General features: G+C 39.0%; 1 protein-coding gene across 4 annotated transcripts in view; it reads right to left on the bottom strand.

Annotated features, from left to right (window-relative positions):
• Positions 1-27,480, bottom strand: part of LOC129778279 (aquaporin AQPAe.a) — a 282,805-nt gene that overhangs the window by 47,543 nt on the left and 207,782 nt on the right. For 3 of the 4 annotated variants that reach the window (XM_055785079.1, XM_055785078.1, XM_055785081.1), the window contains exon 1: positions 11,611-12,083. The exons of the other annotated variant lie outside the window; for it this stretch is intronic. The gene's annotated coding sequence lies outside the window, so the exon portion shown is untranslated. Of the gene's footprint in view, positions 1-11,610; positions 12,084-27,480 lie in introns of those variants that run through there. 4 annotated transcript variants of the gene reach the window in all.

Below are 27,480 nucleotides of genomic sequence, written 5' to 3'. Positions count from 1 at the left end.
GTTGCTTAACAAGAAGCAATTTCCTCTGATTCACTTTGTCATGAAGCTTAGACTTGACTTGAGTCAAGTGCTCCAGTAGCATGCCTCCCGCATTCTTATCTAACAGCCCAAGGCTTTCATTCCAAAGGGACCGAATGAGTCTGCCTTCGATCTCGCGAAATTTTCCGGCCGGATGCATACCATTAACGATGACTTTGCGCGCCTTCTCATGAACTACGATCGCATGCTTCTTGACACCTGCGTTAATTTGCTCTTGCCTGTTAGCTTACTGATTGGGTTCGTGATGCTGTATCTTTTGCAATTATCGCGAAATGTCCGAGTGCGATGTGGGGGGCTTAATCAACTGTATAGTCGGAACCGTTCGGATCTGAGCAATCATCGCATGGGTCTTTCCGAATTGTTGTTTCCTTTTCAGCATTCTTTTGACAATAATCAGGTTTGGAACAGGTAACGCTATCCTTTTTTTATTCGACATTCCAATCTGTTGCTATAAACAGTGGAAGTCAGTGGAACTGCGTCGGTGTTGAGAACCGAAAATTGTAAACATTGAAGCATTGATTTCACATGCAGTGGGAAAAAAACAATCGTTTGTGATGTTTATCTCGTCGTAAAAAAATAATTGATAATAATTACGCTGTCTTCTAATGGAATGACTATCATTAACACTTTTTTCCCTAATTGACTGTAGTGATTGCTTCGAGTGACGACTTAACAGAATTGACATGACAGAGCAGTTAGTCATTGAATATCTCTTAGTTGTTGTAAATTTCCTCCTCATCGTGGATTAAATTTCGTAAACTAAAAGGCTTTTCAATCGCATTCAAACATTGATCTAAATCGCGTTCATTTGATATAGTTTATAGATGCTGATTCATACAATTGCATAGACGTATATTATTACAATTTCAGTAATACAAATCATAATAATTTAAAACCGCCCTTTTTTCCTTTGGATTATTTTGAGGCCAGGGAGAAATCAATCCAATTCTATGCTAATCGGGGATATTTTAGGTATTCAACGACTTTTTCAGTTTAAAGTGTTGGTTCATAATCACTTTCCTCTTTGGTGTTGACTTCGTTCTATAATCGTATGGCTTGTAATTTAATAAGTAATCTTAACAGTAATCTTAATCGCAGATCAAACTGCCACCCTAAATTAATTTAAATCAAACTCTTAGATGTTTTGGATCGCAACAACAATTCGAGCGTATAGTTTTTTGTATAAAATTCATTAAAAAAACACGAACCGCCTCTCGAGGCATCCTACAGACAGTGGAGTGCGGTGAGACAAATAAATGGCAATGCAAAATGAAAAATGAAACTGGTTTCCCAATTGGTTAAATCTAGTTGTCGAGAAGAAGCGTCAATAATGAAATCATCGACTAATATGCTACATAGTGCATATGGATGGAAGGCGGAGAATGACAACAAATTTGCTCCAAACGAAATTCTACAGTTTCGTTAATTTGATAATGAGTAGCAGAAACCACATATTTTGAGCGCAAGCTTCAGTTGCTTTGGACACGGATGCAAAAAGTTCTAACGTCGCGAGGATCGATCGCTATGGCCATAAATCTTTTTTACGGTTAGCAATCAGAAAGCTGTCTTCGGGTGAGCATTTTATGTCTCGTCGAGTGAGGCTACTTTTGAAACTTCAGCTTCTAAAATACTTATATTTACTGAAAAAATTATGTTTTTATTATATTTTTGGCATCATTTTGCATTGACGGTAAATAGAGGTGGTCAGTTTCACATCGTTAATATAGTAAAGGTTATGTAGTGCACCGACGGCCGAGTGGTTAGCGTCTCACATTATCATGCCGGGGGATTTTTCGTCAGAGAAATTTCCTTCGACTTGCACTGTGGTCACGCGTGTTCTAGAGCTTGCCCCTCGGAATATATTCAAGGCGTGTTATTTGGCTTAAGAAATCTCAACTAAGTATTAATAAATGACGCTAGTTAATACATACGTTGAGACTGCAAAAGTTCCACAGGAAACGTTAACGCCATTCAAGAAGAAGAAGATGTTCAGAAAACAAACGCAGCGCTGCGCTTGAGTTTGATTTTCATCAGCGCGCGCTCAAAGAAAACTCGCAAAATGTACCCGGCGAGAGACATCCAGTTTCAAGCGCGCAGTATAGAAATACGGCGCAAGCACGGTGCAAATTTCAGCGTAAAACTCAGCTTAACACGCAAATCTCTGCGTAAGAACGGGGCTGACAACCAAACATTTCATCTGTGTTTCAGAGCGTGCTCATTCGCCAGAGCGCATGTGTGCACAATGAGTGGGAGCTCAACTGGGTACAAAAATCTTGTTGCGCATCAGCACTGAGTTGCATTCTGAAGACTGGTTATGTTTGTTCACTTTTCACTTAGGACTACGTCTTACAGCAATGGTTCCAAATCAGAAAACAGGTGACGTCTCAAAGGATTAAAGTTCACTTTCATAACTATTTTTTGCATCGAACGGATTTCGATGACTTGCATACCAATCGAATAGGAAATTCCCTGAGATTTGTGTCAAATATGCTGTACATTACAATGCTAGAATGATTAAATTTAAAGAAAATTTGAAGTATTCCCATTTCCTCATACACTTGTTCTGCACAATTGTGTGCTTACCTATTCGTGCTGTCAATAAGGTTCTACTGTTAGAAACAATATTTATATACCATTGCTGCGTTCGTTCTATGGACACAGTGGAACAGTGGGAAGAGGAAATATTGCCACTTACGCCCCTCCCGTTGTTAATCCATATTCGCGATTCCTAGCACATCTAGTGTAAATCGCTGGCTGAACATGCAATAATTCCTCTACGGACACTGAGGTGAGAGCAAATATTGCAGTTCAAGTTCTCTCCGTTTGCATCTAGTACGAAGGCGAGTAAATGGATGTACGTCCTCACTTTTAGAATTCTCCATTGACAATTTTCTAAATGGCTAAATTACATGGATAAAAGCGAGTGCATTCAAAGTTTTAACATCTATTGGGTGTGCAACTTAATTCGTTCCGTTTTTTTTGCATGAAAAACATATTTTTATGAATAATGAAATGTAATCATACATTTTTCAAAGGATTGGCCATCGCTAGCCAATACTTTTTCCTATCTGTCGCGAACGAAGCGTTCATCTTCTGAAGCCATGATTAAACCCAGCCTATTTGCTATACCTTGTTTTGAAGTAAGGCGTATTCCACTCGAAGCGTTCTGCTTCTATTGAAACAAATGGTTGGAAGGAGAAAGGTCCAGGCTAAAAGGCGGGTGACTCGAATTTCCCATCCGCTATTTTCCAAATAGTTTTTCATTCGTACAGCAACATGAGGCCGAGCGTTGTCTTGATGGAATCTGGATGTTTTTCGGCTCATAGTGGATCACGCCCATTTGAACCCACCAAATACAGAGCATTACTTTGGCACCGTGGATATTCGACTTCGTTGATGTTTGGTTGGTCGTATTTTACATACGATCTTTTGCGTTTTGGATTGTCGTAATGAACCAATGGATTCTGTGGCTTTGAATCGTTTAGAATGAGCTTGTCGGGTTTCACCCAATGATTATGCAAGCTCGGTTTGCGTTTGACACGAGTAATGTCTCTAATTCTTCAACTGCAAACTTTTTCGGTTGACTCGGATGCTTTTGTATTTAACACAAAAATCATACGATTCGCTACAAAATCTATCCGATAAAGCAGAGTTACCATATACTTCTACAAGCATTCGATGCGCTTCAGCTGCACTTTTTTGAACGCAGTAAAAGTTTTCTGCGCAGTAAAATTGAACTTGATGTGCAACGTTCATAGACTTGCAAACAATATTTGGTTCACAGACGTCGGCACTTCACGATTCAGCAAAAAAACAACTGTCGCCGTCGACTATTTATATCACCTTGAGCCAACTTGTGGAATCGGGACGAATTAGGCTGTACATCCAATACAATAATAACGAAATGGCTGAGAGAGACAGGGAACAGACGACTCTCTGCTTCCCGAAACGACGTCACAACAAAGCAACCATCATTATAATTTTCTACTTATGTTCACCAGTTTTGTTTACAACTTACGGTGAACAAATTTTGATGATAAGCCGACCAATTATCGAGTAAAAAAAAGCTAATACTAGAGACTGTGTAGTAAGGAAATATTGCAATTTAAGCTCTATCCAAAGGCAACTTGTTCACCCCTTCCTAGCATAAAGCCAACATTTTCAATTTCTATTAACCAGTCTCACTCCTGCTAGCTAGCGGTGTACATCTTGGAGGCTCGATAGTGTTTCATGTTGCGAATGAAATTGTGAACAACTGTGAACTGGAACCGTAATCGTTAGAGCTATAACACCAAGGAGAAAAATAACGCTTGCGATGCTTGTTAATTATTCTCGTGTTTGTCGTTTTATTCTCGAGAGGGGAAGAATGAAGCAAGACTCAAACTCTTCAGCTGATTCTACAAAACCGCTATCGTGTTCCAGACACAACAGCCTTCAATTTTTTCTCTATTGAAGCATAAATCACACATCTGACCTTCGCAGCGCGTCCAAGATTATTTACATCGAAAGACGGAATATATATTAGGCTGTCAAAAAAGTCCTGCGTTATTTCCGCGAGGTGTCGTTGTAAGCGCGTAGTTCTAGTTGTATTCATTGTATCGAGTCATACTATAGCTTGTTGGAAAGGTATTTTTGGGGATAAGTCATCAAACCGTTATTAACCATTTGAAGAAGCTTGGATTCACAAAGAAGCTCGATGTATGGGTGCCACACACGTTGACGCAAAAAAACATCTTTGACCGTATCGACGCATGTGAATCGCTGCTGAATCGCAACAAAATCGACCCGTTTCTGAAGTGGATGGTGACTGGCGATGAAAAGTGGGTCACTTACGACAACGTGAAGCGCAAACGGTCGTGGTCGAAGCCCGCTGAAGCGGCCCAGACGGTGGCCAAGCCCTCATTAACGGCCAGGAAGGTTCTGCTGTGTGTTTGGTGCGATTGTCAAGAAATAATCTATTATGAGCTGCTTCCCTGTGGCCAAACACTCAATTCGGACCTGTACTGCCAACAACTGGACCGCTTGAAGGTAGCTCTCATGAAGAAGAGGCCATCTTTGATAAACAGAGGCCGCATTGTCTTCCATCAGGACAACGCCAGGCCACACACTTCTTTGGTGACGCGCTAGAAGCTCCGGGAGCTCGGATGGGAGGTTCTTTTGCATCCGTCGTATAGTCCGGACCTTGCACCAAGTGACTACCACCTGTTTTTGTCCATGGCGAACGAGCTAGGTAGTCAGAAGTTAGCCACAAAAAAGGCCTGTGAAAATTGGCTATCCGAGTTTTTTGCCAATAAGGAAGCGAGCTTCTATAACAGGGGTATTATGAAGTTGACATCTCGTTGGGAACAAATCATCGAACAAAACGGCGCATATTTGACCTAAAACAGAGCTTGAGCTTGAGCTTGAGCTTGGGTAGACTGTACAATTCGTAGTTGCTCTCCGTGATTGACCTGAACCAACCAAATTGCACAAAGAACACACAGAATGACGCTTGGGACTAGCAAATCATTCTCGTTGTGCAATTTTCGGTGATTCGAGCTTTAAATGGTCAATAACGACGCCGGCCACGTCCTTACAGCCACCAGGGGAAAGTAAGGAATGTTAGTATGATATTCGCCGCCCGAAGGCCAGAAGGGTCGTCTCTATAGCGTGGTTCCCTAGCGTTTATCATGGGAGGGATAGTTGTTAGTAGGGAGAGGTGTATCAGGATTCACTGTGGTAAGTGATGTGATTATGTAAACGCGAACTAATGACCACTCGACGGAACGAAACCCTAAAATTTCGTGTCACGATACGCGGCAGATATTATATTCAGGTATCCTGAGAAGGAAAACCTGTAAAATGAATTGAACCGACTTATATTCTATTATTTATCGTACGTACGTTTATCAAAGTTCAATCGCAACGGAGGAGAGTTATTTTGGAGAAATCTGAGAAGGTAACCAAGATAAATCTATATTTTCAATTATTTATCATACGTACTTTTCATGAAAAATCGAAAAATTGGAGAATAAAAAAATTAACTATTAAAGAATTAATCTAGATAATGTGTGTGTATAACAAAAAAAAATATCTGTTTTATCTCAGATTCAGTTCAGACTCAGAAACTAAATACTCGTTGATTTTTTTATCGTGCATTAAGAGCGCCAAGCTCACTGTGACAAGCCAGTACAAGGATTTGCTCTAACTAAAAGTACACTGTCCATTCATGCTGAGCCTAACAAGTTATGTCGCATTAGTATTAGTATAAGATTTTCTGCAAAGTCAGTGTGAGTGTTCGCGCTAACCAAGCGAAGTCGAAGAACCGCTATGATGAATTACTAACATTACTACATCGTATGATTGGATGGCACTGGAAAAAAGTGAAATACGAAACTATATTATATCATCCAATATCTGCAACTAAAATGTTGATCTAGAAATAGTTCTTAATAATTGAGTCTGAGGCTGGAACTGGTAAATGTAAATACTAATTGCAAAACTTAGCTGTTATTATTTTGGCATAATACTGCTGGCGGACCGTCACAGAGCTCCTTGTTTCAGTGATAATATCACCACTGTTATTAAATGTGTCCGTATTGGTGCAAGTGATGAGTTCATTTCGAAGAACATGATTTTCACACACGCACACACATTGCAGTATAGGAGAGAAGGTTGGAGAAACAAAAAACGGATAGCACACCATATTTTCTCTAGCGTTAGCAGAACATGCGAATTCATCATGATAATGGATATTATGATTGGCGGAATATTCCACTTTACGCAACTGAGCTACTCAAGTCTCATTCACTCACAATTTTGATCTCCTTAACACTCGCGAGGAAAAACATCGGAATCTACTTTTTAAAATAAATATTACACAGAAAGCAGAACGAAAGAAAAAAAAAATCAAAAACACTTTCACTTTTTTAGGCTTGATTGGTTTCCCTTTTCACACCATCACAAACCACCGACAACATAAATTGGCATCGTCGAATGAAATAATATTGGGCAAATCTTATTCAGGTAAGGAATATTGGTACAGGCATGTTAGAACATGTGCTCCCGTGGCCGAGTGGTTAGCGTCATAACTAACATGCCGGGTGTTCGGGTTCGATTCCCGTTCTGGTCGGGGGAATTTTTCGTCAAAGAAATTTCCTCCGACTTGCACTGTGATCACGCGTATTCTAGAGCTTGCCACTCAGAATGCATTCAAGGCGTGTTATTTGGCATAGAAATCTCAACTAAGTACTAATAAAAATGACGCAAGTAATACTACATTGAGACGGCGAAGTTCCTCTAGGAACGTTAGTGCCATTGAAGAAGAAGAAGAAGATGTTAGAACATGTGTGACGACGAAGAAAGAACCGAACGAGGAGTGAAAAAATACACGTCCTCTCCCGACGACTGCCCGATCGAAACTCGGCGCATATTTGACTTAAAACAGATGATTGTAACTAATTTTATGAACAAATGAAAATCAAAAAAAAAAAATACCGCAGGACTTTTTTGACAGCCTAATATATATATATTTTTTTATTAATTTTTGCATTTCCAATTGTGAATGTTTGTAAGTATCGGTTAATATAGCAAATATCGGTGAAAAGTAACACTTTTGTTCGATCTTAACCTTAGGTGATGGCGTTCCGTCCAAATTCGAATGTGGAGAAGCTGGAGGAAATCATCGGGACATGGAACGACGATTGTAATCAGAATGCTGGATAATATTATTCCGCCGGATTCGGATTCGATGATGCAGAAAATCCAGATGGCGATTATATCCTATTGAATGACATCCTCCCAGTCCTCAATGCCATTGTTTTTTCGTAGTGTATTTGTACTTTGTAGGTTTTGGAAAATGTTCGATTGTTCGGGAAATGGATAATCGGAAAGAACTAATTATTGAGCATTGAAATTTCTCTACTGTCAACAATAGAATTAACAGCAAAAGTTTTCTTTTGAAAGAAAAAACCTGCCGTTAATAATCCCCATACTATTATTTAGTCCATATCCAGCTTATTTATGTGAAGCATCGCAATAATAACCCATCCGTTATTTAGTTAGTATATTTGCTTGTTTTAATATTCCATCAACTATCAACATCGAGAGGTAGAGCCCCCAAATGATCTTTTCGTTAAGACCAGGGGTTCTCAATGTGGTCGATACTCCTTGAGGTCGATGTTGGATTCCCAGAGGTCGACATAAACGAAAACTGGTTCTGGTGTTCGACGAGGTCTGAAAATCGACCCCTATTAATAAACACAAGTTCTTATTTGAAACTATCAAGATAATGTATAAGTTGTGTTGCGTGAACCAACTTGTTATGAATGACTAATTTCTTTTATTTTATTTTATACTGAACTCACAGCCCGCTGCCTCATGGGAGATCCCAGCGTACATCATTCTTCCCACGGTCAATCCATACTGATTCATCAGATTTCTAGCGACTTCCAATCGACGGCCTCTTGATGTACTACCAGAACGTTCGTGGCTTGAGGACAAAGATAGACGACTGCTATTGATTCCAACTACGATGTTATAGTCCTCACCGAAACCTGGCTTAATGAACGAATCAATTCATCTCAATTGTTCGGGAGTGCGTTTACTATTTTTCGTAACGACCGCAATCATCTAAATAGTTTCAAATCACATAGAGGTGGGGTCTTGATTGCTGTTTAAAATCGTCTTAGTTGCTGTCGCAATCCTACTTCGGTTTGCCTATCTCTCGAGCAGATTTGGATAAAAATGACGACACCAAACAGATTTTTAAGTGTTGCGGTAATCTACCTTCCTTCCTTCCTTCTTCTTCTTCTTCTTAAATGGCACTATCGTTTCTAGAGGAACTTCGCCGTCTCAATGTAGTATTACTTGCGTCATTTTCATGGGTACTCAGTTGAGATTTCCATGCCAAATAACACGCCTTGAATGCATTCTGGGTGGCAAGTTCTAGAATACGCGTGTCCACAGTGCAAGTTGGAGGAAATTAAATCGACGAAAAATATCCCCGACCAGAACGGGAATCAAACCCGAAACCCCGGCATATTAGGTTTGACGCTAACCACTCGGCCACGGGAGCACTCAATGCAAATGATCATACCACCACCGATGTCCTTTTTTTTTTGTTTTTTTGTCTGTATTATAGTGATTTTCAACTCATTTGGCTGGTTCGTCACTTTTTACTCCCATTTTTGGAAGATGTTACCACTACGCCAGATCGCCTCCACCACCACCGATGTCCTGAATTCGAACATTCCGGCTTCCTGTAGTACACTTCTGGATGGTTTCAGTCTGCATAATCTAAATTGACAAACTTATGAACATTAACTCTCTGATCATTGACTTTGTGCTTTTGAATGAAGCTGCAATCCCGAAATGTTCTGTCAATGAAGCTTCAGAACCCTTGATCGGTATTGATATTCACCATCCTGCATTGGAAATCCCGCATCCGACAATACCCCTGATGCGCATGAGCTCGACTTTGTTGCATTGAGCCATTTGCTCGTCCAGGAGGGTTGGTAGTCTATAGATGAAGGCGTTAACTACTTCGAGGAGATCGAGGTCGAGCAATATCTGATTTGGTTGGTTGAGCAAACCTGCTCCGAAGCCTGCTCGGTTCAATACCCGACTACGTCATCTGAATCGACTGAGATTGAAGGCGTTCCACAAGTACTGTCGCATCCGCAATTCATTCGCCAAACGTTTCCTTTCAGCAGCCAGCAAGGAATCTCGAGCTTACAACCGTTTCCTTTACAAAAGGTATACAAGGCGTATACAAGACAATCTACGGCGCAATCCAAAGCAGTTCGGGTCGTTTGTGAAGACTAAAAGTAAAGAGGACGGGCTACCGGTGGAAATTCACTTGGGTAACAGGAGAGCCTGCTTTTCATTGGGAAAATGCCAACTTTTGGCTGAGCACTTCAAGAGCGTCTTTAACGATTACTACGCCTCGTCGACCCAAATTGGCGATTCAATTAGGGATACGCCCAGATATATTTTTGATTCAATATATCGTTGCAGCAAGGTGTGTTTTCTACACGTTGTAAATTCTCATTTATGTTCCTGGTTTTTTTTTATAAAGGAGACAAGCAGAACTCAACGAATCTTGCTCCCTTCGTTTCATTTTGCCTTATGAGTATGGAAGCTGGAGCGCAGGTGGATGTTGTGTACACCGACCTCAAGGCTGCTTTTGACAGTGTTGATTACACCATACTGCTTGCTAAACTTGAGAAGCTTGGTGTATTTCCGAGACTCCACTCGTTGGCTCAGGACTTACCTTACCAACCGAAAAATATGTGTACGAATTGGATCTGATTTTTCGGAGAATTTCACCAACAGTTCAAGAGTACCTCAAGGCAGCAATCTTGGACCGTTGCTTTTTTCTATTTTCATGAACGAGATCGGATTGATCCTCCCAGCTGGTAGTCGATCATTCTATGCGGATGATGCTAAAATATATATGACAGGTTGAAGCACAGCTGATTACTTACGCCTACAGCACCTGATAAACTGTTTTGTAGATTCGTGCTCAAGAATTTTTTCTTACACTAAGTGTTCAAAAATGTAACGTTACAACATTTCACCGAAAACTCCCAATAATGTTTACATACATGATCCATTTTCAACCTTTGGTACTTGTGGGAAAAATACGTGATCTCGGACATAATTGCTAGGGATAATAAGCAACTCGGATTCATGTTCAAAATCTCCGATGTGTTTCGCGATCCAACCTTTTGGAAAGCGTTGTTCTTATAAGGGTGGATAATGGAGTTGCCTTCTAAATGGCAACAAGTTTGCGAATAAAACGGCGCATATTTGACTTAAATTGGATAACTTTAAGTATGTTAAATAAAGCATCAAATTTCGATCAGAAATACATTTCTTTTTCCCCAATCCAATATAACACAAAATTAGTTCTTCATTCAATTTCAACAACAACAAAATACTGAACAAAGTCGCGTTCACTATGTCAGGCTATTCCAATGAAACGCTCATCTTGCGAACTTTCACGCGAACGCTTTGCATTGCGTTCACTATGTTCTTAACCCAATTGTTGCAGCTTAAGGCGAACAGGGATATTCTCGATAAACATGTAAGCGTTCAGAAGACTACGGAGAAACGTTCACCATAAGAGATAATATTTGTCAGGGTAATACTATAGTAATTTAAAGCAATGCAATCAGGGAGAGAGTCTGTAAATTTTACGATGCAAATAATATAATTAGTAGACGGCTACGGATGCAATAATTGCTCAAATGTTTTTTTAAGATAGTCGTGTTCGGTTCACCTATACCAAGATTTTTTTATTTGATTCACAAATAAAACCCGGCAGTGGGTGGGGCTCACACTTTTTCTATGTAGGCCAATCTACTAATCTCATCGATGATATCAAATAACCAGAATTAAATAAATAATTAGAACTTCATTCATGCTATTCGAACCGCTAATAAACACTCACTGAATTGTCATTGTCGTTCTTCAAAATGTTCACTTTCACTTTCACTGAGATAATAATACCACCTTGATGAATAGTGTGCTGGATCATACGACATGTGTACATTAGACATCAACATAGCAAATCGAAAAAAAACTCACCTCGATGATACGGTTGTGCGTAGATGTCTACAATTTTACTGCTGGGTTGTTGTTTGCCAACAAGTTTCCTCACTAAAATTACACGTTCCACCGGGCAGAATGTGATGTGCAAATATTTTGAAACACTGGTCTAATTTCGTTCTTATCAGTTACTTAAGAAACACACTCCGATGACAATTGCTATCCACCTATATGTTCTATCTGTGGGCGCAACACGCGAACACTTCAATTTATCATTGATAACACACAGTGTCTTGAGAGCATTAATGTAAATTAAAATTTAAAAAATAACTATGACAACCGGCAGTTTAGTGCGTTTGGGGCTCTCTGCATGTTCTGTATTTTTTGTTGTTGTTGTGTAGCTTCCTGCAATTACAGTATTATCTAATTTCTGTCAATGGACGGATGGAACCTCTGCCTCCGCCAGAACGAACGAACGAACAAACGTTGTCAGTACCGTTCAAAATGTGAACTCACACTATCCGCGCTAGAACGCTCAATTAACGCTTTTATACGACCGAACGAACGCCGGAGAGAGGCAGCAGCACGCTTTGGTACCACAGGTAAACGGTTTTCAGTTTCCGAGCATTGCGCCGGAATGAACTCCGATCAGTTTATGCGCACATGCAGATGGAAAGGAGCATGCAGAAATAAACCTGCGTGAGCGCAGTCATCCTGAGTGCGCGGGACCTTCGTTTGACAGTTGTCTTCCGATGATTGGGTTTGATACAACTCTAAGGATTCATTATTCCGTATGCAGTCGATGATGTTGTCGATATAATGGAGACTCTAGGTTGTTTTCATCGTTGTTCGTTTCGAAGATATAACGATAAATAGGGCGATAATATAGACGATATTGGATTAGAATAAGCAGCACTAATATTTAAGCTGCAAACATACCACATGAAATCTGTATGATATCATACAAATCACTTGAAATGCCACTACAGTAGAGCCCCGATTTTCCGCGGAATAGTCTGGCAAGGTCATCGCGTATAACGAAAATCGCGGATAACGCAATGAAGTTCGCGGATAACAAACACGAAAAAAATATTCCAACATGAAAACTATGTTTTATCAATACAGAAATCATTAAACTATCTATCTACAAGCTCGTACTATGACCAAAGCAAAATAGCATGAGTCTACCCTACACAATGACAAATTCAGGAAGGTCTCTAGATTTACTGTGGATCTCGCCGTCGCGAATAATACGCATCCGAATCATCCGCTCGCGGATAATCGGGGTTACACTGTACATTCATTTTGCACTGCTATTGTATTGGGACCTTGTGTGAGTTATCGTTGTTTTCCAAAAGATGACATTATGAGAACTTTGCATTTGTGTAGTTTGTGATGTGTATCTGCAGGGAAGTGTAGAGTGGCCCAAGACGGGTCTATGGTGCTAGGTGAGGCCGTTTCGTCACTAAGTTGGTTAGGGGAGCGGTATATGAAAACAGCACGGAAGAAAGTAGAAGGGGAATTATTTGCTTGTAGCGTGAAAGAGACAGACTGATCACGAGCGAGCTTCGGCAATAGCGTATTGTGTTTTGTTTACAAACAAAACACAGTAGACTTCCAAGATGGCTGAAGAGTGGTTTTAGCCAAGACGGGTCTATGGTACTAGGTGAGGCCGTTTCGTCACTAAGTTGGGAAGGGAAGCGGTATATGAAAGCAGTACGGAAGAAAGCAGAAGGGGAATTATTTGCTTGTAGCGTGAAAGAGACAGACTGATCAGGGCGAGCTTCGGCACTAGCGTATTGTGTTTTGTTTACAAACAAAACACAGTAGACTTCCAAGATGGCTGAAGAGTGGTTTTAGCAAGCTGGCCCACCTTAGGAGATACTTCTACGCGCCTTGGTTTTAGCCAAGACGGGTCTATGGTACTAGGTGAGGCCGTTTCGTCACTAAGTTGGTTAGGGGAGCGGTATATGAAAACAGTACGGAAGAAAGCAGAAGGGGAATTATTTCCTTGAAGCGTGAAAGAGACAGACTGATCACGAGCGAGCTCCGGCACAAGCGTATTGTGTTTTGTTTACAAACAAAACACAGTAGATTTCCAAGATGGCTGAAGAGTGGTTTTAGCAAGTTGGCCCACCTTAGGATATACTTCTACGCGCCTTGGTTTTAGCAAGTTGGCCCACCTTAGTATATACTTCTAGGCGCCTTGGAGTGGCCCATAGCAAATTTCGGGAAATACTATTACATTTTGACATAGGGTTACGTCTTCTGGGAAAATATTGGGGGTACAAATTGAAAACCTGAAAATCGGTCGCGTCAAGAAAAATTGTACAATTTGAAGCGCTTTTTACTCAGTCAGTCAAATCTGGATAGATTAACGAGTTTTAGCATCAATTGATTTGTTGATATGGACATTCCCAAACAATCTATTGCAATTTACCAGAGATCGAAATGCTCGCCGATTTGAGACGAAAAACATCCATTTTCACCCACAGAGAAACATAGCTGAAAATATAGGAGGCGAGAGAATATTATACGCTCACTTCGATTCTCGCGAGAAACGCAGAGCCGATTTTTATTTTTCGGTGAGTTATGATTGCCGAAAAATGGTCTCGTTTTCAGTGACTCCTTGATGCCGGTTTTTCACTTCTTCAGTACAGCTGATAACATGCGGCAATATTGGGTTTCAGGACGCTGCTCTACCAGACTAATGCTGGTAAAGTTAGCTATGATTTTTCGCTCCATATTTTCAGTACCAAATGAGAGACGAAAAAGCATTCTCGTTGAACTTCCGAGATAGAGATTTTCGACATCTCTTTCTCTCTGAAAAAGAATTTTTGGTGAAAAGGAAGAGACGAAAATATCAACAATACACAGTTCATCGAAAACTAGATTGATTGAATGAATATTTATCGAGCAGCCGAGCGAGAATTTCGATCTCTGCAATATACATAATCATTCATTCTTCCATTGCTAGCGGCAACGGGTGACATATCAGCCGTATGGAGCGCAACTTTACTTGACTTTTCATTCACCATTCACCGGTCAAGCTGCCAACGTTTCTCAAAGCTTCCTAAATGGTCATTCTAAAGGCCTTTAATATAGAGTTTTAGTTTCATTTAAATGACCTTTTCAGTTTAGGTCGGAGGCGGATGAACTGCAATGCCAAAAGACTTACACTACTACTATTACAACGCTACTACTACTACTACCACTGCTACTTGTACTGTAAAGTATATCTGCACCAATTGGGTGCACTCGTGTCGAAAACAAAGTGATATATCACTTCAAAACTTTAAAAAAATAATGATTCACCAACTTAATAGAGAGATTTTTTGACGTAGGATTACGTCTTTCGGGAACATATTGGGGTACAAATTGAAAATCGAAAATCGAGCACATCGTGAAAATTGTCCAATTTCAAACGCTTATTGCTCAGTCATTTTATGATGGATTGATGAAATTTTTGCATCAATCGATTTCGGCACTCCATGACAATTTTTTACGTTGAATAAAATAATATATGTCATGAAACTAACATCAAACAATTGAAAAATCTCAACCCCTGTTCTAACGGAAATACCCACTTATGATTGGTCAAAATTGACGACACATGCGGCGGTTCCCTAACAGAGATATCAAAACCAAGCTGCCTGGGGGAAATCGGCATTGCAATTACATGAAAGCAGGGGGAGCTTTTGTTCCTACCGAAATGTGTTCCCCAACAAAGGCATCAAAACCAATGTGCTCGGGGGAATCGACAATGCAAATACATTAAAGTATGGGGAGCTTTCGTTCCCATCGAAATGTGTTCCCTAACAGAGACATCAGAACCAAGATGCCCGGGAGAAATAGGCATTGCAAATATATGCAAGTCGCAAGCATTTTTATATTGCAAGTAAGGTGAGTGACACGATTAATTCTAGCAAATAAAATTTAAATTTGGAACTTTAATATTGGTTGCTTCGTCAAATTTCATATCAAAGACCGATAGTGTGTTGTGAAAAATTTAGCACAAGTGTAAGTGGAAAATTGTATATGGTAGCAGTTGTATTGAAAATGTTAAAAATTAGAAACGATTCATTTCAATTTTCGTAAATAATATCCAAGGTGTGTTCCCACTCCAGAACGGGTCGTTCGGTTAAAGCTGTCTGTTTTGTTGTGTTCATTTTCACCCAAGGAATGTTCATACAGTGAGAAAATTTGGAAAAGTGAAGAAATATTCGAAAAAGTGATTTCCCATATGCTCTCCATATAGTATTAGGGGTTGTTAGTCAAATAAAAATTCGCATTGGGTTGAACAAAAGGTTGAACAAACACTCAGAAAGTAAAAATTATAAAAGAAAATTATCTTTTCCTTTTCAAATATGTTTTCTCTATACAGTCTCTATACAGTAGAATCCCGATAATTCGCGGAATAGTCGGGCTAGCTCACCGCGAATTGCGAAAATCGCAGATAACGCAATGAAGGGCTAAAAATTAGGTGCAGACATAAAAAAGATATTTAAGCATCGATACAGAAATCATTGAACTATCCATCTGTAAGGTCGTTCACACCAGTGATAAGATAATGTAAAAGACATGACCAAAACAAAAGAACAAGACCCTTCCGCTCACTGGAAAATTCTGGGAAGTTCTATAGAATTACAAGTGAACTCGCTTTCGCGGATCCGCTCGCGGATAATCGAGATTCTACTGTATTAAAGTAACATGTTTTTACTGATGACAAAAATTGATAATTGTGTTCGGTATTGAATATTATCTTATATTGCATTGTTGAGTTTTTTTTTCTTTATTTGATCCTTGCATAACACAGGAGGCATCTCGTCTAGGGTTACAGAGGCGTATTTCATCATGTCTCATTCGACATCTTTTTCAGGGTCACCTAATCATTATCAAAGAGTTTAACGATGTAATTCTTCAAGCATATCCAAAATCAACAGATAGCCTAACGGAATCCTACGTCAACCATGCGGTCGTGTCTCGGACATAACCTTCCTGTGACTTTTTTCACATATTCACGTTGGAGAGCCTTAACCCTTCTCTTTGTTGGCCGAGTCATTTTTATTGAATATAATACTATTTCGTCTACTACGTGGAAGTGTTCCGAGCTCTGCAATACAATTTTCTTAACCAATATGAAAGTTGCTAAAATTTACATTATAGACCCATTAAACGTCAAAACAATAATTGTATTGATATCAACACAATTTTATTTTATTGATTTTCATGACATGAAACGCTATGACTCAGGAATAACATTTTGTTGAGTGGTTTTTATACCTAGCTATTTCGATGACGTTGTCTGACATCAGTGTCGAAAAAATAACGATGCTTTCACCAATACAAACAGAACCATTGCGGAACATTGAAAATTAAAATTTAACATTCAGAGCTTTTCGTACAATTCCAAGCTGACATTTTAAAACTCTTGGGAAAGGTGCTTTTATTTGTTCATTTCACCCTTCAACACATGGAGAAGCATTTTTTCTGCCGAAGATGATATGTTTTCTGTCAACGCTAATTTGGGTGTAGGTGTGGTACGCCACAGTTCTGTTTGGAATTTAGATATTCGATTTATTAAAATATTTAATAAAACCACTAAACAGCAGAGAAGAGGACAGCCGCTTGATCACTCGCAGTGTGTGGACATCTTAGTTCGTCAATTGTCTGGAGAAATTAAATTATATTTTGTAGTTTTTTCATCGCCATCCCAAAATTGTTCATTTTTTAATGTAAGCGTTAGAAGTAATGTATCATCTCGATTGGACTGAGAATTGTCACCTTTCAAGGTTCTTCCAATGATAAAAACACTAGCCGTTTCAAGTAGGAACGAAATTCATCGTCCACTAAACTTGTAAGTGCGAAACATGGGTAATGATGTGCGTGGGATGAATAGAATAATAATAGATTCGATGTTTTCAGACATACACACCGAGTTGGGCGTTGATGTTTAATAATTCAAAGCAGAATTTCATAACTAATCAAATTCAGTAAACCAACAGAATGATCGTGTGTTTGATTAAATTCGCAAGATTTGGATTAACTTTGATGTGCAAAGTAATTATATGTGTCAATGCAAGTTAAATTAGTCATGCGTTGTTTGTCGGGAGTTGTTTTCTATTCCGGAATCTTTACAGACAGTATGGAAATCTATTTATGATAACCTTTTATTTTTAATGTGCAAGGGCAACTTTGAACTATATGGGGTAAAAAACAATCGGGCTATTGTAATCAGTCTCACACCGTAGTAATCTTTCTACGCTATTTTGTTTACCATAAATATCTTATTTTTAACTTAATTGAATTCGTTGAAATTTGAATTGTTACTATCACTTCGACTTGTTTTTCGACAACGGAAATTTTACCGAATTTATGTAGCATTTTTGTGAAGCACGTTACAGCCGTCAAACATGCACGGTGAAATACTATTTTTAACTATCAAAATACCATAAATTCTGCATTTATACTTATGATTATTGATTTCCAAGTAAAAACACAAATGGAATTCATCACAATCGATTTGAATACCTTGTACGGTGTCGAGCTTTAAGTCAGTTTTCTAAAATAAAAAAAATGAGTCAAGTTGGACTATCTAGAGCAGGGATTCTTAAACTTTTTTTGGACAAGAGACCCCTTTTCCTGAATGAAGTGATACCATAATACTATTCAAACAAAATACTAACCAATTAAAAACCAGCGGTTGTTAAGTGAGTAAACTTGACATGATCTTCCCATCAATAGTTCGACAGAAAATCCAGTAAATAAAAAGTGTAATTAGTAATCATTAATACAAAATACAACAATAATACTTTCGATTAAAATATTAGTTATTAGTCAGTTGATCCACGTGACACAACTTATACAGTATCTTGGAAGTTTCAAATAATTACTTGTGTTAATTCATTGGGGTCTATTTTTAGACCCCGTCGACTTCCAAAATCAGTTTTCGTTTATATCGACCCTTGGAAAACCCTGGATAGACCACTTTGAGAAAACTTTTTTTTTATTATTCGTTTATTTTTACAGGCTCAGTTTTAAGGAGCCGAATTCTTAACTTTCTTTTTATAACTATATATAAACAACTTTGTTAATTCTATGGTATGGTTCGCTCGACTCGAGTTTAGAAGGGTGATATATTTTTTCATGAAAAGGATGGGATATAAGGAGAATGTAACAATGTTGATGATCAAACTCAATTCTTCTTGGGGGCCCATTTTAGGTATCTGAGTAAAAAAATGTCAACAGAGAATGAACATTCTCCGTACAATTACCGGCACCTGGTGGGGAGCCCATCCAGAAGATCTTATAATGTTGTACCGAACAACTAGTCTCTCAGTGATGGAGTTTCTGGCAGTTTCTTTTATCAATCAGCTGCCAAAATACACCACATTAAACTCAAGCGAATTCAGATTTTTGGCGTATTGCGTTGAGATGTATGCCCTCAACGCATACCATCAGTGTCTAGGTTTTGGAAGGTGTACTCCCACTAAAAGTTCGCTTCAATTTATTATCTCTTCGGTTCCTCATTCGGTGTAAGGTTATGAATCCATTGGTGATCGGAAATTTTGGGCAGCTAATCGAAATTAAATTTTCGCTCTGGATTCATGGGTTCATTTCATGAATTCATCTCCATACAGGTTGTTCCTTCTTCGGATATTCCCAACCGTGTTTGTTTTTCTGACATCAATTTCTCTGTGCATTTTGATTTGTCCATGAAGCAGGATATCCATGGAATTTCAGATTACCATCGATCGGGGATCGTTCCAACGATAATCAATGCAAAATATGGGCGTATCAATTGTGGGACAATCACATATATTTGGGACATGTAATCACGGTCTAACTGAGCCAACACATCTCTCACCCGCACATTGGGTTGTCTTCCTCGGGCTCGAAGGGAGTTTTCTAGATTCGATCTGGCGACCAGATACACCTCGCACTACCAAACAACGTGCTCGATGTCGTGATAACCTTGGCCACAAACGCAGAGGTTTCTGCTGGCAAGATTGAAACGGAAGAGTAGTGCATCTAACGAACAGTGATTGGACATGAGCCGGGAGAAGGTGTGAATAATGTACCGACTCAATTCCAGACTTTTGAACCACGGTTTGAGGCAAACCTTAGGAATAATCGAGTGAAGTCACCGGTCCAATTTATATTCGTTCCATTTGCGTTGTCAGTTAGCGACGGTATTTTCACGGACTAAAGAATAAAATTGATTGAAGACGATTTGACGCTGATAAATATCGCTTTCAATGGCATCTACCTTTGCCAATGAGTCAGCCCTATCATTACCCAAAATTGAGCAATGTGAAGGAACCCAGACAAAGGTAATGACATAAAGCGTCTGGATAAAGCACTCAAAATTTCTCGTATCCTCTCAAGGAAGTACGGCGAGTGCTTTTCCGGCCTCACTGAACGGATAGATTCGAAAGTGTTCAACTGGTCGTGAGGCGACGCTGTCCAGTGTCGCTGTATATCGTTGCCAATTCAGCAATATAAACTGAGAAAGAATACTGAAGACTGTGGGGGACGCTAAAAAATTCGTCGAACACTCCAAATCCTGTGGACTCGTTTATAGACGACCCATCGGTAAAGTACATATTATCGCTATTGATACGCCCATACTTTGCATCGAAGATCGTAGAAACGATCGATGATTATCTGGAACTCCATGGATTTTCTACTTCATGGATAGATCAAAATGCACAGAGGAATTGATGTAGTCAACACAACAAACACGGTTGGAAATATACAAAGAAGGAACTACCTTCATAGAGATGAATTCATGATATGAAGTCATGATCCAGAGCGAAAATTTAACTCGGTCAGTTGGTCAAAATTATCGGTCACCAATGCACAATGGTCCAGGAGATGCATTTGTGTGGAAATTAGCATTTAGAGCTTGACATTTATTCTCTAGACAAAAACTGTCTTAGACAAAGTTGTTACTCATAATAGAGCGCTCGTACTCATGTTGTCAAAAATAGGGTGACCAAAATTGTCGATGAAATAAAAAATCTAACTTTCTTACCTTTATAGATAGAGGTAAACATAGTTCGACAATGTTGTATCTCCAATTGTTTGAGACATCTTTGTAGAACAAAGTTTTTCTCTATCTCTTGAAAAATAACATAGTTTTGAAAATCACATATTATATAGAGTGAAATCTGTTCTTTGAAATTCCGTCAACAAACTTTTTTTTATGTTTGCCCCAGAAAGAATGACAAACAAGTGAAAAGAGCATGTTTTTTGGGAAGAAATATCAATAACTTTGAGTAAAGTTGAGATATTGACAAGTTCTGTATCAAAAAATGTTTGTATTAGTAAGCTCTAAAAGTTTTTCGAAGACAGTTTCCATGTAAAATTTGAAACATAAAAGTTAGAGCAAAAAACATTTTTGTTCATGGTAACCCTAACGTAACTTAGAAAACATGCGCTATATCGGTTATTTCAGGAGATAGAGAAAAACTATGTTCGACAAAGATGTCTCAAATAATTGGAGCTACAACATTGTCGAACTATGTTTACCTCTATCTATAAAGATAAGAAAGTTAGATTTTTTATTTCAACGAAAATTTTGGTCACCCTATTTTTGACAACATAAAAGCGAGCGCTCTATCATGAGTGACAACTTTGTCTAAGACAGTTTTTGTCTAGAGAATAACTGTCGAGCTCTAAATGCTAATTTCCACTTGAATGCATCTCCTGGACCATTGTGCAATGGGTTCATAACCTTACACCGGATGAGGAACCGAAGAGATAATAAATTGAAACAATCTATAAGTGGGAGTACGCCTGCCAAAACCTCGAGACTCATGGTGTGTGTTGAGGGCATACATCCCAATGCAATACGGAGACAAAGATACTGATTTCGCTCGAGTTTAATGTGGTGTGTTTTGACAGCTGATTGAAAACAGAAACTGCCATACTGTTGTTCGACACAACATTATCAGATCTTCTGGATGGACTCCCCACCAGGTGCCGGTAACTGTACGGAGAAAGTTTATTCTTTGTTGGCATGTTCCACTCAGATACTTAATATGACCCAAACACCTCCGCTCCCCCCCAAGGACGTTTGGAGTCCAACCAGACCCCAAGACATTTGAATGACATAGCATGAGTGATCGGAATATCCTAAAGTGGAAGCTTTGGTTTTGCTGGTTTATGCTTCCTAGAAAAAACCACTATCTCTGTTTTCTCCGTGGAGAATTTGATCCCTAGACCAATGGCCCAGGTCTAAAAATTGTATAAAGTATCTTCTAAGGGTCCTTGCAGGTCGGATTCGTTTGACACCACTCCATCATCTGCAAGTTATCTCAGGCTGCAATTTTGTGTAAGGCAATTGTCAATATCGCTTACATACACAGTAAGTCGGGTCTCCTACATGAGACTCCCCCAGGACTCATGTTTAAGCCCCCTTTTGTATAACTTAAACACAATCTACAACTTAAATACAATCTACCCTTTAAAATTATCTTTTGTACAACTTAAAAGGGGGCTTAAACATGAGTCCTGGGGGAGTCTCATGTAGGAGACCCGACTTACTGTCGAATCTCTGTGAGAAAAATTCAAGTGTTTCTCGCAAAGCAGGTTATATAACATTTTATTCAATAGAGGCGACAAACAAGGACAAACAGAAACTCAACTTGACATCACAATACCAGCCCAAGATGTCACACATAATATCAAAAGCAACATTTGGCAGGCTTGGGAACTTGAATGGAACCGAAGCCGAGTACAACTCAGGCAAATCAAAAACACACCTGGAAAATACCCGGATCGCACGTGCGCTTCCGATCAGCGTAGCTTATCACGAATACGAATAGGGCATACTCGTCTCACTCATTCCCATCTGCTAAACCACAACCCTCCACCGATTTTTACATGTTGTGGAATACGACTAACAGTGTAACACATTCTAATCGACTGCAGAGCATTCGCCCAAACACGCAGTGCTTGCCGTATCAACGGAACATTAGCTGTTGTACGCTATGATGTACAATCCACAGAAAGAAGAATTAGTTATTAAATTCCTCAAAGATAGCAACTTGTATAACGAAATTTAACCGAAAACAATGTTAAGCCACGTTATGTAATCATCTTTCAACGCGACACGAATGCCATAGTAGTGGTAAAGTGTCTTTAATAAATAAAACAATAAATAAATAATAGAGGCGACATACCCTGAGAGTGTAATTTGTCTGACAAAACTTCTATTGAAACAGAATCAAAGGCCCCCTTGAATTTCTGAAGAAAGCAACGCAAGGCAATCATTCATCCTCTTGCCCCTGCGGAACCCATACACAAATCTGAGAGTAGTATATCTCGAACAATTTTTTGCACGGAACGGAATCGGGACAAACCTTCCTTGCAAAATTAAAAGTCCATCGATGTGAATATTCTTCGCTTTTATTCGCTGAAGATCGATTTCTCATGTTTCGGGCCACTTTCCATTATTTTTTCATTGACGTTTCTCGTGACAAACCTCCCACGAAATTTCGCCAATTCGCACGTTTTTTCCCTTACTCCTTCAATGGAGGTCTCTGGAGTTGATGGCTAGAGCAATCGCGTCCGCATATTCATTCCAGTCAATGTAACTTGTGAGGTCATATGCCATGTTTATTGATTCAGAAGAATTCAACCAATTGGTGATAGAAATTTTGATTGACAAGTGATCACTACCGTTGGGATCCTGGATTACGTTCCACTTGCAATCTAACGATAGTGAATTTGAGCAAATAGAAAGGTCAAGAGCACTTGGGTTAGCAGGAGATTTAGGTACACGTGTTGTTTCCCCAGTGTTCAAAATGGTCATATTCAAGTTGTTACAAAGGGCATATATCAACAATGAACGGTTGTCGTCGTACTGTTTCCGTGAGAGTTGAAATCTCCCAAGATCAACCGGGGCTCGAAAGGAGTGAGCATATGTCAGTTGCTTGCGACTAATCGCAGCTCTCGGAGACCAATACAAGCTGACAATATAGAGGTCTTTGAAATGGATAATGAATACACAAAAAATCTCGTAGGTGGCCTCCCGATACAACTAAAGGCAATTACAATGAACAAGGGCTATCGTACCGAACATTGAATAACGAATTTGATTAACACTTCTGAATAGAACGTTCCGAAAGCTTGCGATTTTCAAAAGAAGTGGAAGGAGATTCACATATTGTTGTATTTTAGTTTAGAAATTGGGAAAAAAAGTTTTCATTTTAAAACTGCCGCGTTTTTGGTTCAATTTTTTTTGTTTGACCGAGGTTTAGTGACGTTGATGAAAATTACGTTTATTATTGACTAGCTGACCCGGCAAACTTCATCCCGCCCAAAATTTATTTTTCGTTATCACACGTTTCACACGTTTCTTTCTACTAAGCGCTGTTCATGGGTCCAATCTCAGAATTATTCATTGATTGATTTTCTAATCTACCCTTTAAAATTATTTACTTCAAAATTCCTAGTACTTCTACCAAAACTCGACATTATAATATCAGATTATTTTCAGACACAATTCTCGTTCAAGATTTTTCGACCACTTGCAAATAGCATGTTTCTCCGTTACGTTACATGCCAAATTTAGTTTTATTTGCTTGATTAATTCTCGTGTAATGCAGAAATTGGGTTTTCATTTGTATGGCAGCCCCCTCTTAGAGAGGGGGAGGAGTGTCTCACTACCGTAAATACACTTATTGCACCCTAAAACTCCCATATGCCTAATTTGGTTTCATTTGCTTGATTAATTCTCGAGTAATGTAGAAATTTGTAAGTAATGCAGAAATTTGTGTTTCATTTGTATGGCAGCCCCCTCTTAGAGAGGAGGTGGAGTGTCTAACCACCAAAGAAACAATTATTGCACCCTAAAACCTCCATATGCCAAATTTGGTTTTATTTGCTTGATTAATTCTCTTCTCGAGCAATGCAGAAATTTATGTTTCATCTGTATGGCAGCTCCCCCTTTGAGTGGGGGAGGAGTGTCTAACTATCATAGAAACATTTATTACAGCCTAAAACCATCACATGCCAACTTTGGTTTCGTTTGCTTGATTAATTTTCGAGTAATGCAGAAATTTGTGTTTCATTGTATGGCAGCCCCCCCTTTGAGTGGGGGGAGGAGTGTCCAACCGTCATAGAAACATTTATTGCACCCTAAAACCTTCACATGCCAACTTTGGTTTGGTTTGCTTGATTAATTTCCGAGTAATGCAGAAATTTGTGTTTCATTTGTATGGCAGCCCCCCCCCCCCCCCCTTAGAGAGGGGGAGGGGTCTCAAACTGTCACGAAAACCTTCTCCGGCCCCAAAAACTCCCTACATACCAATTTTCATGTCGATCGGTTCAATAGTTTCGGAGTCTATAAGAATCAGACAGACAGACATCACTCCATTTTTATATATATAGATTAAAAATTTATTGGATTTTTCAGATATCCAGAAGGGCTAAAATCGGCAGGACCAGGGTTACCGACTATAATTTTAAAAAATCAGGAGGAATGAAAATAAAAATCAGGAAGAAATCAGGATAGCTCATATTGGGTTGTCCGGAAAGTTCGTGACGATTAAGGAGAAAACGAAAGCATCGTTTTTATAAACATTATCTGCACAATCATTCGCCATCTTTTATGTAACTAAAAAAATCTATCCTCACAGAATGTGTTGTTTCATTTTCATCATCCGTCACGGTTTGATTCAAAACGACATTTTCATTGCGTTTTTGCGGCGTGTCGCAGACCGAGATGCAATATATTAAAACAATTTTTTGGTGAAATTCTGTGGAACTCACGCATCGTAATAATTTGCGTAACCTAATTTCACCAGATCCATATGAACGGTTGTTTTGGTATCTGTAGAGAATTTGCTTATTTATTTGTCCCGAGGACCCGAGGATTATTCTTGATTAACGTCTCGATTTGGTATTCATCTGAGGCGGCTTTCCAAACAACTTTATATAGATTATTCAATATTCTTATTTCTAAATGTTTTATATACCGATTTGGTGTATTAAGATGTTATTTGCTGCGAAATATAACAGAGCCTGTATCTCTTTTGCTTGTCTCGGCATATTTTTTAGTGGCTAACATTCCTTTCATTGTTTTCGTTCCTACTCTACTCATTTAACCTTCGTTTCATTAAGATTGAATTGAGAGAAATGTCGTTCAGCCTATCTTTAGAAATGTGGAAGTATAGATAAGCATGGTATAAACTCTCCCAGAAAAGGGAAAGCCAGCGTGTCAAAAGATCAAAAGATCCGTTAATATTTTTTTCCAAAAACCTGCAGCACAACAGTCAATTACAGAAAATCTTTATTTAAAATTTATCTGTATTCATAGTCCATGTTTTCGACTGAATATTTACTCACTAAAAAAGCACATCATCAGAGGAAGAATTGAAGATTGTTTTCAATCATATATTCATGCAGGCATTCGTGTTTTCCCCGGAATTGACGAACCCAATGGAGGATGACAACTCGCCACTTCCTGGCGTAAGGCAAGACATGACATCTTCTCAGCTTAAAAGAACGTCGGAACTCTGCCATGATTCTATTTATTATTGACATCAAATCACATCGAGTGTAAATACTCAGAAGAAATATTAGGAAACCTAAATTTTTATGCACCGATTAGGCACCTGCGAAACCCTAACATTACCGAAAAAAAAAGTATGCCTAATATAGTCCTATTGATCGTATGATGAGCTTCTGTAACGAACACAGTGAAATAATTGATGTAACCATATCAAGGTCAATGCTTAAAGACTATCTGAATAGAATAAGATATAGTTAAATTTCACTGTAATATTTGGGCAGCATATTTGGTCTACGCTGGTTTGACGAAATAAATATTTTTTTGACGTAGGACTACGTCTTTCATTTCTATACCGGGGTGTAAAACCAAAGTTTCGAAAATGAAAGCGTTACGCCGGATACCGAGATTTTGAGCGTTAATAGCTCTTAAACAACTGAACGAAATGGTATGATAAACACTTCATTCGAAAGATAAAAGGTCTACGCGTCATATACTTGTTACTTTTTCATCCAAAAACTTGTTTCAATAGTCTGAAAATGGCTTTCAAAACAGGCTATTGAAATCACCAATCGGTATATAAGCGAGCGCCGCTCGTAAACCCCCTCAGTTATGATTGAACAGCGATTGGAGCATGTTGTCGCTGTGTTGTGAAGCTATTTTCGTTTATCATGAAAGCGCTAATGAACGGTGTCACCAAGAGCCTGTATGTGCACCTAAGGCCAGAAGGGAATCCATCAGGAGAAGAGTGATGCCACGGTTCCGCTTGAAACATCGGCCGCCACACACACATATACACGCGCGGAATTCTCGTTGCTATCATCGTTGCTGAAAAATAATCTGCCAGTTCCCCTGGGAATTGAAAAATACATTCATGCGAAAGAGTTTATTTTAATGTTTTCTATCCATATAACACTGCAACCAAATACATTTGGTTTTGTGATTTTTCAATCAATCGCAATTAATAGGAAAGCTTCTGAATATTTTTTTCCCATCAGTGGAAAACTTTCGTATCCAATATTGGATGCATAACATGAAAAACGTGAAACATCATCGCGAAAATCAAATCATTTTCGAGCGATTATTTGCTTTCTACTCATATAATGCTGCGACCAAATACATTTCGTTTTGGATTTTTTCAATCAAGTGCGATCAACCTAAGACCACGTCTTTCTGCAATTTATTAGAGGTGCAATGAATCTTTAGGAATTCCCGCTCTACGCGCACTGGCAAACAATGTTTACTCAACAATTTCTCAAACGAGAAATGGGTGTTGTGAGAAAGGATTAGCGAACGCGAAAACGACAAACGGGAGAAAGATATGTTTGGAGGTTGAAGGAAATTGGCAGAAAACTTCTTCATTCTATCATTCAAATAATGTGATTCAT

Source organism: Toxorhynchites rutilus, chromosome 3, assembly GCF_029784135.1.
Source record: "Toxorhynchites rutilus septentrionalis strain SRP chromosome 3, ASM2978413v1, whole genome shotgun sequence".
In the NCBI taxonomy this organism is placed as follows: Eukaryota; Metazoa; Arthropoda; class Insecta; order Diptera; family Culicidae; genus Toxorhynchites; species Toxorhynchites rutilus.
This window is presented reverse-complemented; position numbering and strand designations above follow the sequence as displayed.